A 12,675-nucleotide genomic window follows, 5' to 3' on the forward strand; every position below is an offset into this window, starting at 1 on the left:
CCTGGACTTTGTTTTCAGCCTGGAGGCAATAAGGAAGTTGCCAGTAGCTGTGTGACCTTGGGAAAGTTACTTAACCTCTCTGTGCTGTAGTTTCCCCATTTGGTAAAATGGGGGGGGGGGGGGAATAGCACCAACTTCTTAAGGTTTTGTGGGGAGGAAATGAGTTAATACGTTTGAGGTGCTTAATGTGCAGTGGCTGGCACACGGTCAGCCCTCAGTTAAGTATTGCCTACTATTATGTGTTAGTGTTAACAGAGTGCCGAGAGGTGATCTGCTCTGAGCTCCATGAGCACATAGCGGTGGTGGTGGTGGGGGCGGGTGGCACAGAGTTGGGGCAGGCAGTGATGGGGGAGAGCCCAGAGACTCCAGTGTAGATAGGAGGTGTCAGGGCACTTCCCAGGGACTGGGCCCTGAAAGAAAGGTCAGGGTTGGGTGGGCAGAGAGGATGGGCATTCTCCGGTGGGGGAAATGAGTTGAAACTTCAAGGTAAAGTCTTGAAATTCAAAACAAGTGAGGGGCCGAGAGAGTGAGCGGACAGTAAGGGGCCCTGTGGGAGAGTGAGCTGGGAGACAGTGTGGCTGCAGAATTGAAATGAGCCTCAAATGCCAGGAGCAGGAGTTGGGTGTGCCCTGCCAGACAAACCACAAGTTGGCCCTCTGACCCAGTGTACCCTGGGCCAGCTTCCCAGGGAAGGGGCAGCCCTCCAAGGAAGAAGGCAGTGGCCACATCCCTGCCCTTTGAGGAGATATTCAGTAAGTCTCAGCGATGTCTATGGTGTAATGGAAAAAAGCATGGATTCAGTGTTCAAATCTCAAAGTGAAATCTCAACTGGGCCACTTACTAGCTGTGTGACCTTGGGATAATTACTTAAGGTCTCTGAGCTCAGTTTCCTCTTCTGTAAGATCAGGCTCAAAATACGCCTCCCTTGTGAGAGATGATGCAGATTCAGCAAGATAACGGCCTGGGGTGAGGGGGGCGGGGAAGGTGCTCAGCTCGGTTAGTTTCCCTTTCTTTCCTCTGAGGTCAAGATGGAACGATAAAGCGGGCCGGATGGGGCCATCTCTCAGCCTAAAGGAAAGCACTTCAGCAGCTCTGCAGAGGCTTCTGGAAGGGAGAAGTTGGCATCTTCCCTCCTCTGACTGAATCAGCTGGCAAAATGGGAAAGGATTGTGGGGATTTGAGGAAAATACTCTAATGCCTGTCCCAGTTTTGTCACCAGCCTATCTTCCTTTACCCCAAACACATTTGACTTTTTCCCCTGGGTTTGCTGTGGCCTAGAGAGTGAACTTTGGAGTCAAATAGACTTGCATTTGAATCCTGGCTCCACCTCTTCACAGCGCAGTGAAACACATTTTTTAACTTCCCTGAACCCCAGGCACAGAGGACAAATTGATCAAGGGCCCTGCCCCATAGAGCCATCTTTTAGTGGAAGAGTAGTTAGCTTGCAACCTCACCCTTCGTTCACTCCCTCATTCACGCGCTCACAAAAACTGACTGAACACCTATTAAGTATAGGCACCATTCAGGACGCTGGAGATGAAGATGTGAGCAAGACCGCCACAGTTCTTGCCCAATAGGGTAAATAAATAAGCAGGGCAATTAGACACTGGGATATGAAGGCAACCAACGTTTGTTGGAGGAGAGAGGACTGGGGGAGACCAGCACCCAGGGCTCAGTGTCTTCAGGGTCAGCCAGAAGGCCAAGGTGACAAGACCAGCAAGTGGGCGAGAATGGTATGAGAGGACAAGGCCAGATCCTGTGGGGCATTGTGGGCAGGGATTTTCTTACACGAGTTCAGACTGTATTGTATGAGCAAGGGGGAGCCGTGGGAGGATTTTAAACAGGGGGGGTGACATGATTGAGGGAAGGTCAAGAGACCGCTGAGGAGGCTTTGCTTTGTCTGGCCAGTCATGATGGGCATGGGCCCTGGTGGACAGAGGAGAGCCATGTGACAGCTCTCGGTGAGGGGCTGTTTGTGGGGAGTGAGGCCACTGGAGAAGGCAGGCCTGATCCTCAGGTGTGGCTGGAGCAGCTGGGAAACAGTGATGCTCTTTGCTGAGGTAGGGAGGACCTGGGAGAGGGACAGGGGGTAACGCTCAAGAGCTGGACTTTGGACAACCTGAGTTTAAGATCCCTGTGAGACGTGGAGACAGCAAGTCAGTGTTTGGAGCCACATTTTACAGACAAGCCCAATGAGGCTCCAACATCAAGAACTTTTCCAGAGTCCACCCCCAGGACTGAGATTGAGGTCTGAGGACCTCCAAAGCCTGGAGCACCACACAGCCTCTCCCCTCAACAGATTTCGCGGTAGGAAATTATCAGAAAGGGGGCCTTGGGTTTCAGGATTGGGGAGTAAATTTAGGAGGAGCCCCCTCTCGGCCAGGTAGGCTCAAGCACTAGGTTTCCCAGGCTGGGCTACTTGTCCCCAGTATGGTGAGCCCACCCTGGAGGAATGGAGAAAAGAGGAGAGAGGGGAGACCCCTGGATATGGGGAATGGAGCTCAGACTTCTGGCTGCATTTTGATGATACAGGCCAACTGGGCGAGCTCGATGCAAAGTGGAGTTGGTCAGTGGTAGCCAGAAGTCCAGAGCTTAAGCACCTTTATGGGTCCTCTGGGGAGAGGAGGGGCTCTCTCCCTCTACCCTGCCTTCTCCCCTCCCCCAGCCCCTTTGCTCTGAGATCACAGTTTAGAGAAGCTGGTGTGAAATAGTTTGAAACTCAGATCTTCTGGGCGGTCCCCCAGGGCAGAAAACAGGAAGCCAAGATTAAAGGCAGATTTCCAGCAAAGTCCCCTTCTACTTCCGGCAGAGCAGGTGCTCAGGCTGAGCTCACTGTGAGCAGCTTCCTCTGCTGACAGCACCTCTGGGTGTCCCATGCCAGCCTTCCTCCTTTGGGAGCTGTTCTTTGACCTTGTCGTCACCATCCCCAGCAGGGAGCTCCTGCCAGGGCCTTGGGGAATGAGCCTCCTCCAGAAAGAGGCCATGGAAGGTGGAAGGAGCGGTCACTGGGAAAGAGGCCTAGTGGTGGCACTGACAGGAAACAGCACCTGGGGAAACCTGGTGCAGTGAGACCAAGCGGAAAGGGTACGGGCTTTGGGGTCCCTCGGGCTTGGTGTGAATGCCATTTCCTTGCTCACTGACTTGCAGTGTCTCACTGACCTGTGGGGGTAGGTTGAGGGGTGGAAGCAGTGGAAAGAGAGCCTAAGGGAAGGTGGCCAGGGACCAGTGCTGGTGGCTGAGAGTCTCAGGGAAGGCCAGAAACCAGGAGAAAGCAAGTGGCCACGGTGGCCCCTGCCATCTCAATGCCAGGGGCCGCTTGGCTGGATGGCCACACTGACATTCATAGCTGCTAAAGACTCAGGGAACCAGGGGCCAGGATGGGCCTCCCCTATGACCTCTTCCCTTCCTGACTGGCCGGACAGCAGGCTTCTTTTGGCTCCATCAAGTCAAGAAGCTGCACCTGCCTCATGCAGGGGCCAAGCCCCAGCCTTCCAGAGAAGCCCTGGAGCTCTGCTCAAGGGGCCTGAGCTCCGCCCCACAAGGCTGTCCTCGGAGTCAGCATCACCTGCCTGAAGCCAGAGGCAGCACACACTGAAAACCTCCCTCCTCAGACTGGCTGAGTTCATCAGGGGACAAGGCATCGGCTTGGGGCTTGGGAGACCCAGGTTCCAGGGACAGACCTGGCTTCTGACTTCGGGCAAGTCCTCCCTGTCCAGGCTTCAGTTTGCCCACCTGTGTACCAAAGGGTTGCATTTGGTGCTCTGACTCCTTGTGCACAAGAGGAGGCCCTAGGGATGGGGGTGGGTGGGTGGCTGCCAACTTCCTCCAACTTCTGTCCCCCTGGGACCAGGGAGCTACTGAGCACCTGCTGTGTGCTGGGTACTTCATGATTATTACGATGATGATAGCTAATATTTACTGAGCATGTACTATGCCCAAGCATTTTTTATGTCAGGTTAAGATCTGTTGTCTTCACTGCACCAGTTTGCTCCAAGGGGATTTCCTAGTAAGTTAGTCTTTGTTTTTGATGTCACGGTGGCAGAAGTCTTGGTGGTGGTGGTTTGGTGGCTTTGTGGCTTTAGTGGTGTTTCTGGTGGTGGTGACCCAATCAAGAGGCCAGTGGGGGCTGGAGGACCCCACTCTGCACCTCCCCTGCCACACCATAGGTGTTAACTGGCTGGTCCCCTTACCTTGAAGGTCATAGGTTCTGGGCTCTCCGATTTGGAATCTTCCTGGAGTGGGCAGATCCAGAACCAAGTCCAAGACATGAATTGGTCAAGGGACCTGGGATCCCTGCAAACTGTCGTGGTGCCTCCCTCATGGCACATATTTCTCTCCTCCTCAGTGCCGGTCTTCTTGGAATGTTCTGTCTAGTGGGGGCACAGATGTTAAACAAGGTGATGAAAGTTACCAGGAGGGATGTGCACGTATGATGTGGGTGCAGAGCAGAGGAGCTCTCCTCACCTGAGCGCTCAGACCCTGCAGGAAGAGAGATGCCTGGGAGGTCAGCAGAGGGGACCCAGGAGCAGAGGCCCTGGAGCCGTGAGGGGTTGCGCTTTGGGAGAAGGGGCAAGAGGCCAGAATGGGGTGAGGTGCAGCTCCTGGGGGCAGAGCCCTGGAGCAGAGGCCGAGTGGCCAGAGCCTGCAGGGCCTCCTGTGGATGGCGGGAATCTCAACATCCTCCTCAGGAAAGAGGGACCCTGCTGTTTGAGGGTTTTACCACAGTCTCAGCCATGCATTTGTAAAAGATCACCCCTGCTTCTTGGTGCGAATTGACTGGCTTTTTGCTCCCAGGAAACTGCAATGACCTTTCCCAAATTGCAAGGCTAGACCATTCCCCTCTGCTGTGCCCCTCAACGGGCCCACTTCTCAGCACTGTAGCACTGATTGACCACTTTGTGCGGGCTGCCTGATCTGCTCTTGGAGGCTGAAACCTGGTGCCCAGATGTTGGTTGAATGAATGAGTGACATGGATTTAAATTCATAATAATAATAATAATAGGTAATACTAATATAGGGCTTACAAGGTGCCAGACACTGTCCTAAGCATTTTGCATGTCTTAAGTGTCATTTAATCCTCACAATATATTCGACATCATTCTTGTCTCCATTTGCAGATAAGGAATCTGAAGAGGGCTTCCAGTGAAGGAACTCAGTTGCCAGATCCTGGGTCAGGGAAAAAGGACCCGCGATGCCATCACATCATTCTCACAGAATTTTTTTACAGGCTCACCACTGCTCAGCTATGTGACCTTAAGTAAAAGTCACTTAACCTTTTGAAGCCTCAATTTCCTCATCTCTAAAATGGGGATGAGAGGCCCACCTCACAAGGTACTCCCTGTGCTAAACTGAGATGATGTAAATTTCCTCATTAGCACAGTGCTTTGGCGCAGGGCACTCTTGCTCACTGGCAGTGAGATGAATATTTTTCTCTGACTCTGGAAACAGGCTGTGTAGTGCCGGGCCTCGCCTGCTGTCCTCCCAGTGTTTAGTCTGCTCCCTGAGGCTTTGTCTGTTCCTGAGCCTACAGTTTCACAGAGGCTGATGAACTGAAGCTCTTCTTCGTCCATTCACCAGATATCGAGGGTGTGTTTCCTGGACTACTTTCCAGGCCCCAGGGCCCCTGAGAGGGGACAGGGCCAGAGCTTCTTTGGTTCTCACCCGGAGTCCTGGGCTCACAAAATGTCTTACAGGTTGGCGCTTCCCCCTCAGTGCTGCCCAGAGACCCTCGCCTGCCAGGTGTCATCTTTAAGCCAGACCACCCCCACCCAGAAGTCTCCAGGTTCTGCTTTGTGGATTGGAGGCCCCAGTTGGTGCTGTTCTGGCTTCTGCATGGGAACGGTTTGGGGGGACGCAAGAAAAGGGGTCCTGGGGTTCTCCAAGGTGCAAAGGATGGAAACTTGGCCCGGGGCAGGCAAGGAGAGGGCGCAGGGGGTTGGCCTGGCTTAGGCTGCAAAGGGAGAGCAGCTGGGTGCTGGTGAGCTGCCTCAGGCCAAGCTTTTGTAAATCACATGCAAATCCTCTGGCCCAGGTATCCTACCTGTGACTGGTAAGTGTCAACACCTGTCCCTGTGGGACATCAGGGGAGATTTCCAAAGACCCCTCCCTTAGTTGGGAGTGGGGCGGAGCTGGGTAGGGACAGGACCTTCCCTACACAGGAGGAGTTTCTGGAAGCCACCTGGGAGTTAGGGATGGAGCCTAGAGGGCCCTTCCTCAGTGGGCTCCAGGGGACCAGGAGGGAAGTGGCCCTGGCCCCCCCCCCCCCCCCCCCGCCGTTTTGGTTGTTAGACCCCTCAGAGTTTAGTTCCAGAGAGTAGGTATCTGGGCAGGGCGAGCTCTCTGAGGACAGGGACTAGCTCCTTTTCTTTGTCTCTCCACAGGGTGGCACAGAGCCTGTAACTGTAAAGCCATGTTGATTGAATAAGTGAGTGACTGAATTCTCCTTGGGGTCTCCAGCCACAGGTCTCAGGGCTCCCATTCCAAGGAGAAGGTCTTTACCTGCCTCCCTGTTTTCTCCCCTCCAGCCCATCTTCTTAGACCTCTCTCCTTAACCTCTGGGTCTCCAGGGGCGCTATCCTGACATAGAGATAGGCCCCTGGAGGTCTAGGTCACCTCTCCCTCCAGGCAGAGCCAGTTCTGGTTGGAGAGGTGGCCCTCCTATCCCCTGAAGTCTCCCCTCCCACTCCTGGGGCCGTGAAACTCCAGTTCCTCAGCCAGCCCTCACCCCAGCTGTGAGCAGGGCAGCCTCAGAGAGAAGGCCAGCCTGCGTCTGGGAACCTGAGTCCTAGGTGTTCGATTCAACAGGGACCTGGCATTGGTTGAATGAGCAAAGGATTGAAGATAGGGTGACAGGACCAAAGGCTGGGAGGAGCGGGTTGCTTCCCTGAGCTTGGGGTGCAGAGGGAACAAGAAGCTTCAAGTTGGCTAGGGCGAGGGTGCGTGATGGAGGAAAGCAGTACCACAAACACCAGGGACCCTTGGAGACGGTTTTCAGTGGCAGCTGGGAGCTGAGAGGCCAGGGACAGCACCCTGTTCAAACTGCACCCGAGCCTGATCTTAGCTGTCTCCTTGCTGCTTTCTTCCTTGGGTGACTGTCTTTCCTGCCACTTTTGTGAGCAGTACGTTTATTTTTCGCTTATGTTAACCAGAGGTCGGTTTCTGTTGTTTGAGTCTTAGAACCCTGCCCGGTGCCCCTGACCCCACCCTCATCATGGCAGAGGGAGGATGAGGTAAGGTCCTGCGTGGGAAGTGCCAGATTCATAGCGGCGATTAGACAAAGGCCATTGTCTTCCCCTTGCACTCCCCACAGTGACTTGCTTCTGCCCTTATCTAGAATAGAGTTGGTCTCTGACGGTGCTGGCCTGTGGGCTCATCAGGTCTGAGGGGGAACAGCGCCTCCTGGTGGCCAGAGTGCAGATCCCAAGGGGAAGGGGAGGCGATGGGGCTGGAGGCAGGGCAGAGTCACAGGCTCCGACCAGCAGCCCCAGGACCACGTCCGGAGAGCAGGAGCATGTCTGCTCTGGAAAAGGTTGGCTGCTGGGAGCTGAGAGAGGACTCAGAGTGAACAAGAGCCAAAGTCAGAGCTGACCCTCTCCAAGTGGGAGTGTCTCAGGGCAGGCTCTGGGCAGGGCTGGCCCAGGCAGATGAGGATGGGGAACTGAGGGAGCTGGAAGGGGAGCAGATACGGCCACTTCAAGAAAGCATGGGTGGATTGGTCATTCCTTCCCAGAGAGGCAGAAACCAGCCCTGCCGAAACCACTTCCAGTGGCCCCCATCTGGCTCTGGAAGGGCTCTTCCACATGGGGTGTTGGTGGGGGACAGCCAGATCAACACCTGGCTACCCCATTCCCCAGAGTCCCCCAACTTGGGCTGCTCTCTGATTCCAAGGTCACCACCACTCTGGTCTCCTGGGTGCCTGGACTGGCCTCGGTGTTGCTGACATCTCTGGGATTCTCCTAAATAACAAGAGCAGGACAAGGACAAGAAGGAAGGCACGCTTTGTTGAACACCTACTGTGTGCTGGCTGTTTGTACATTTGATCTCATTTGGTCTTTATCCTTCAAGGAAAACAGTAGCATCTAGATCTTGTCTGCATGGCAAGGGAGGCCCACAGAACATGATTCGAGGGACCGCCCAAAGCCTGGGCTCTCAGACAGCAGTTCCAGAGGTCCCAGGCCCCAGGTCCTAGGTTTGTTGGCAGTGAGCTGGGGAAGATGTTGACATCCTGCCTGCCAGTCCTCCACTGAGGCACAGAGGAGCTGCTGGTGCGGGGCAGGAGAGTCTGTGTAGAATGGTCCTGGAACCCAAGGTGGGAGGCAGAGCTGGGGCACTGGCAGAGGCAGGGCTGGGAAGCAAAGGTGTAGGGGGCAGACTGGGGTCACATTTCCAGCTTCACAGTCCGTCCTGAACCTTCTCAGCAGGCCTGGCTTGGGCCCAGGTGTCCTGCATTGGTGCAAGGAATTCTGCATGAGCTCCAAGAGCCACCAGCCAGGCTGAGGTCAAGTCTGACTCTGCAAATGACTAGCAGTGTCATCCTGGGTGAGTAACCTCCCCCTCTGCACCCCTGTCCCCATCTGCCTGGTGGGCATGAGCACACTGGCCTCACAGAGTGTCATGAGCACTAAGTGGGGCAAAACTCCAGCAGAGAGCAAGTGCTCAGGGAACGCGGGCTGATTCTCAGGCAGAATCAAGGGGGCAGTTGGACTCCAGACATCTCCAAGATCCTAGGATTTAATTCCTTTGACTACAAGACCCCTGAGAAGAGGTAGGTGGGGGTGCAGGTCCTTGTAGAACTGGCCGCTCCCATCTCTGTGCCTGTCGGTGTACCTGTAACCCTCATTTACCCACCTGTTGCTCCAGGCAAGTGAGCGGTGTGAGTCCCAGGAGGTCAGGAAGGGTCTACACCACCAGTGTTCCCCGTACCCCCAGCACAGGAAGATGATGAGTCAGCCTTGAGGGTAGTGAGTTCCCTGTCCCTGGAATTAAGAGAATAGAAGTTAAACTCTTGGCAGGGAGTTGGACAAAGAATTTCTACTTCGGGTAAGTCTATAATGGCCAGACCAGGGAATGATGGAGGGAGTGTCCTCTGGTCATTCTTAGTGGTTTCCCCAGAATTTCTGAGTAGGAAGAATTTGAGACTTGTCTTGAAGCTGCATTTGCAAAATAAACCTGCTTTTCCTTAGATTGTCTATGTGGAATGGGAATCCCAGGGCTGCCGGTGACCGTCGGTGGCTGCGGGAAGCATGTGCTTCTCGATCGGCCACGAGGGGGCGCCCGAGACTGCATTCTAGCAATCCAGCTCCAAAGAGGGTCTGGGCAGATCCTGGCCTGAGGTCTGAGAACATGTCTGGGGACAGGAAGAGGGACTCAGAATTGGATAGCTGAGTGTGTGGGGCAGGGAGGAAGGGCCATTCTGCTCCCCACAGATCACAGGCCTGACATTTTTTGGTGGCGGGTGGTGGGCACAAGGCGGAAAGTTTCCTTTAAACAATGAGTCCAGTTATTGGAAAAAGTTTGATGAATTTCAAGATTACAGTTGTAGCGAATGTCTAGGAAGACTTCTAACTTGGCATTTAGGGACAGATTCCCCTTCCTGTGCGACAGGGAGAATGTGAGAGTACGGCTGCTTGGAGGAAGGGGCCTAGTGCCCAAGAGGAAAGGACTCCCACCCCCACCCTCACCCCCACAGTTTGATGCCCAGGTGGGAAGCAGGAAGGAGGGGAGACTTCAGGCATGGGGGGAGCTGGTAGGCTATGCTTCCTGGAGTCTCTGTCATCATCCCCTGGGTGGGCAGCCCATGGTGCTGGTTTTCCAGTGTCCTGGGCTGGCACACTCCTCCAGGGAAACAGACCTTGCAGAGCAGGGAGACGGGAAGCGGGTGCTGGTATGTGGGAGAGCAGGCCCTTGTGGACTGTGGGAAAGTTGTGAGGTCTGCCAGTCTCCGTCAGAGTGGGGCCTGGGGCCTCTCTGGGTGAGGAGATGGGGCTGCGGAAGTAGCTTAGGGAGAAGGCAGCCCCTTGTCAGACTCATCAAGTGCACCTGAGGGTGCAGGGCAGCGAGGGCTATGACCTCCTTGGGCTCCCAGTTGGGGGTGCAGGGCAGTGGCCAGTGGGTTCAGCCAGACCCCAGGATGGCAAAAAGGAGATCCTGCCCAGTCCCACCTACTGCCTGCCTGCCCAGCTGTGCGGGAGCCGGCAGCCCCGGGGTGGGGGCGGGGGCAGCTGGGGGGGGGCCTGGCTGGGCAGCATGAAGCCTGGGTTTTTAGCCTTGCCCATACACCATCTTCCTAGGTGCCTGTCTCGACCTCAGTTTCCCCATCTGTGCCCTGAGGTTCACTTATTCATTGCACATTTATCTAGTGTTGAATTGAGGGCAGGGTCTTTACCACCCTACACCCATGGCTTTGAGTCTTTCCTCTGCCATTTACTTGTTGGGCAATTTATGTGATGTCTCTGGCCTCAGTTTCCTCATCTGTAAAAAGGGGTAGTGTGCGCCCCATAGGACTGTTGTGAGGATTAAATTATTATTATTATGCAATGAGGAAGATGGGAACTGGTTGCTGTCCTCAGGGAGCACTCAGTATAGACATACCGAGGACGCTGCACACTTGAGCTGGCAGATACACCAGGACACACGGACTCGCATTCACTGAGGTATATACACAAAAGAAGCAGTATTTTAAGAGAAACACATTTCAAAGGCTGGAGCAAAGAAGAGGAGGGTCTGGCTCTAGGCCTGAGGTGACCATGGTAAGTTGGCAGCTCAGCTGTCTGCGGGCTGTGGGCAGTGCTCATGGCATGTGTGTCCCCACTCGCATATGCATGCAGCCTCTGAGTGTTTCCATTACTCAGTCCCTGAGATGGCTGGGGGAAGGAGGCAGAGCCAAAGGAGTAACCAACTTCTTCTCCCCTTCATCTCCACTCCTGCAAAAGGCCCCCAAATGCACAGCCGGAATAACACCTACTTCATGGACTCAGAGGATTTAAGTGGCAATTCTGACTCATCCAATTTCCTGGGGAAGCTGTCTCTTCTCTCTGAGCCTGTGTCACTCCATCTCTAAAATGGGGTTATTTCACGGGTGAGGCTATGCCTTCCATGAGAGGGGTAGTAATTTGTCCATGGGCTCACAGTAAGCCCTTTCCTGCCTCAGGACCTTTGCAGATTTTGGTCCCTCTGCCCAGAGCTCTTTTTTCTCTGCTCTTGCTATTTACTTCTACCTCCTCTGAGAAGCCTGCCTTGATCAACTCTTCTAAAGTCCTTGTCCCTGTTTGTCTCTTTGTAGCATCCACGTTTCTTCTTCATAGCACTCGTTACAGTTTGTAATTGGGTATTTATTTGTATATCTACTTTTTTAGTGTCTGTCTCTTCACTAGACCATAAGCTCCATGGGAGCAGGAGATGACCAGGCTAATCTTATTCCCTGCTTATCTCCACGAGCCAGCGTGGCACCTAGTACGTAGTAGATGTTCAATCAATGTCACATAAATTCCTTTTTTGAAATAGGAAATCTATACACATGGTACAAAATCCAAAAGTTACAAAAGGGTGAAATCTCTCTCAAACCCATGTCCTCTAGACATCTATTACCTTCTCTGGAGAAGAAACTCACTTTTTCTTATACATTCTTGTAGAATATTCTCTGCATATGTTAGTATACTATGGTAAAAAAACTAGATATGGAGAATCTTTCATATCATGCATATTATTTTATATGACTCTATCATAATTTATTTAGCCATTTCCAGATTGTTGGAATTAATAGAATGCTGCAACAAAAATCTTTGAATATATTATTATTTGTATAAGCCTAACTGAAGGATAAATCTCTAGAAGTAGAATTGCTGGGTCGAAGGATATGTACTTTTAAATTTTTGACAAATATTGCCAGGTTCATTTTTAGAGATTTACTTTTTAACTAAAATTCACTTTCACCAGTAATAAATATGAGTGCCTGTTTTTTAACACCCTCACCAACATAGTGTGTTATCAGACATTTCATCTTTGCCAATGTGATTGGTGAAAAATTGCATATCATTTTAAGTTATATTTCTCTTATTATAAGTGAGGCCAAGCATCTCTTTTTAAAAAAAAAAAAAGATTTTATTTTTCCTTTTTCTCCCAAAGTCCCCCGGTACATAGTTGTATATTTTTAGTTGTGAGTCCTTCTAGCTGCGGCATGTGGGACGCCGCCTCAGCATGACCTGATGAGTGGTGCCACGTCCACGCCCAGGATCTGAACTGGCGAAACCCTGGGCCTTGGAAGCAGAGTGCGCGAACCTAACCACTAAGCCACGGGGCCAGCCCCCTAAGCGTCTCTATGTTTTAAAATTCATTTGTATTTTCCTCTTCTGTTAACAGTTCATGCTCTTTGTCCATTTTTAATTGGATTGGGTTTTTTTGTAGGAACTCCTTGCATACTGAGGAAATTAACCTTTTCTCTGTGGGTCATGCAGGGTTCCAGCAGGAAACAGATGACGTGCTCCAATCAGTTTAATTTAAGGGAGGTTTAATACAGGAATGTTTACAAGAGTGTAGGCAGGGAGTAGGGGGAGTTCAGTAGGGGGAGTAGTTCAGTAGGGGGAGTTCAGTAGGGGGAGTAGTTCAGTAGGGGGAGTAGAGCAGGAGGGGGAGTTCAGTAGGGGGAGTAGTTCAGTAGGGGGAGTAGTTCAGTAGGGG

This window comes from Equus quagga, unplaced genomic scaffold (genome assembly GCF_021613505.1).
Source record: "Equus quagga isolate Etosha38 unplaced genomic scaffold, UCLA_HA_Equagga_1.0 153_RagTag, whole genome shotgun sequence".
Lineage (NCBI taxonomy): Eukaryota > Metazoa > Chordata > Mammalia > Perissodactyla > Equidae > Equus > Equus quagga.